Source organism: Austrofundulus limnaeus, unplaced genomic scaffold, assembly GCF_001266775.1.
Source record: "Austrofundulus limnaeus strain Quisiro unplaced genomic scaffold, Austrofundulus_limnaeus-1.0 Scaffold231, whole genome shotgun sequence".
Lineage (NCBI taxonomy): Eukaryota > Metazoa > Chordata > Actinopteri > Cyprinodontiformes > Rivulidae > Austrofundulus > Austrofundulus limnaeus.
In genome coordinates, this window is record NW_013952633.1 from 483150 (window position 1) to 485885 (window position 2736).

The following is a 2736-nucleotide window of genomic DNA, read 5'->3' on the forward strand; positions in this document are numbered from 1 at the left end:
TTGTCGGCTCCCTGGCTGTAAAATCCACCCTAATTGGCTCGTGGGATTGGTTCTACAGACCAGAGTTGAGATCCTCCGAAGAGAATCCAGCCATCTTCCTTGTTTGAATGAGGAAGTCAGAGTGTGCTCAAAGCCGTCCGGGTTAGTAATAAGAAMGGATGAACTTTGGTTCCGCCCTCAGGTTTAGAGATGAGTCAGCGAAAGAAAGATAAAGATTTGCCAGGCAGGYGCCAGTCAAGGTTAAATTCTGTGGTTGTGCAACAAACATCATGATAACCTCTTTAGCTTCCTTCTGATAGACTAAAAGAAACCACTGCAAAACATTTATGGTGGTTAACTATAACATTTCTGTTTATAATCAGTTCTGAACCATTCTTTCAGTCCAGATAAATGAAAGATTTTCTCAAGAAAAATACACAATTATATTACTGTGTTCACAGTAAAATAAAAACAGTGATTTTTACATAAAAACACAATGAAAACATTGTAATCAGATTCTCTGTGATTTTTCATACYATTATAAATCTTTAAGGCACGATAAGAGAAAAGAAGTGGTTCCACTATTCCTGTGACAGTCATTATCATGATTTAACAAATGCATAAACATTATTAGTTAACGACAAATGAATCACGAACAAAAGAGATTGTTTCTGTCCATTATCTGATTAAGAGAACTGAGGGGTTCTCTTCCACGATTAGAATGACCTGTCATGGCCTAAATAGAGTTCAGTTTGTAACAGAGTTCCAGTCCTCTTTTCAGGCCTGTCCGAGGCCAGCTTAGAGGCAGAAAATCTTGTTTCTTCACTCGAGGTGACCCCTACACTGGTGTAAGAACATTCATTATTAACATTAACAAACTGAAATCTATCAGTTGAATAAGACTCAAACCATTTTAGAGCTGTTCCTGTAATCCCAATTTCAAGTTCAAGTCTACATAATAAAATATTGTGATCAGTTGTATCAAATACAGCACTGAGATCTAACAGGACACGAATGGACACAAGTCCACTGTCGGAGGCCATGAGAATATCATTAGTAACTTTCACCAGTGCTGTTTCTGTGCTATGATGAGTTCTAAACCCTGACTGAAACTCCTCATATAGATTATTTCTATCCAGATGTTCACATAGTTGATTTGCAACTATTTTATCAAGAATTTTTGAGATGAACGGGAGATTAGATATATGTCAATAATTGGCCAGAACTCCTGAATTAAGATCAGGTTTCTTAAGTAAAGGTTTAATTACAGCAAACTTAAAGCTCCATGGCACATAACCATTCATTAGAGATTAATTAAGTACATCTAAAATATAGATATTAATTAAGGGAAATACTTCTTTGAACAGTCTGGTTGGGGTGGGATCTATCAGACATGTTGATGGTTTGGATGAAGCTATTATTTTTAGATAATTCAGAGAGCTCAACAGGACAAAAACTGTCCAGACATAAATCAGGTTCTAGTGGCACTAAAGCTGCCTCATCTGACAGAGAATCAGAGGCAGTAGCAGGAAGTTTGGCATAAATTTTATTTCTTTTTTAAATTATTTTATCTTTAATGAATCTCATGAAGTCATCACTACTTGGAGTTATAGGGATACATGGCTCAACAGAGATAGGACTTTTCATTAGTCTAGCCATAGTACTGAACAGAAACCTAGAATTGTTTTTATTCTCTTCTATTAAAGATGAATAATATACAGTTCTAGCTTTATGAAGGGCTTTCTTATATGTTAGCAGGCTATCTCTCCAGGTTAAATACAATTCTTCTCTGCTAGTGGAGCGCCATTTTCTCTCCAGTTTTCTAGATGCCTGTTTTAAAGAACGTAACTCTGAATTAAACCAAGGAGTCAGCTTCCTCCCATCAGTAACGTTCTTTTTTAGTGGAGCAATTTCATTAAGAGAGGTTTGCATTAAAGTTGTAATATTATCAACAAGACCACCTAAGTTACTGCTCTCTGTTACATTATTCTGTAAGACAGAGGAAAATAAAGATGGAAGAGATTCTTTGAATTTAGCTATTGCACTCTCTGATAAACATCTACTATAATGAAGTTTACTCTCAGTAGCTATAAAGTTAGCTAATGTAAAGTGAAAGGTTATTAAAAATGGTCAGAGAGAACAGGATTGTGAGGATTTATTATTAAGTTCTTGCTCTCTACACCTTGCGTCAGAACCAGATCAAGAGTGTGATTGAAGGGAGCAAGTAGGTCTGTGGACATTTTGAGTAAAACCAAACGCAATTACATTACTAAAAGCTATATTTAAGCTATCACTTTCACTATCAACATGAATGTTGAAATCTCCCATTATTAAAATTTTATCAGTACTTAATAATAAATCAGTCAGAAAATCTGAGAACTCTGATAAAAACTGATAATAAGGGCCTGGAGGACGATAAATAACAACAATTAACAGTGGTTTTTTCTGATTTCCATTTTGGATGAGAAAGACTGAGGGACAAAGACTGAAACAAATTATAACTTATTTAGCATTGATTAATACTGTAGTTCTGACTTATAAACAGCAGCTATACCTCCACCACGACCTGATGTTCTAGGAATATGAAAATTTAAATAATTAACAGGAGTGGATTCCTTTAAACTAACAAAATCCTCCTGTTGTAACCAGGTTTCAGTAAGACAGAATAAATCAATATGATGATCAGTTATCAAATCATTAACTAACAGAGACTTGGAAGAAAGAGATCTGACGTTTAATAAAACACACCTAATAGTT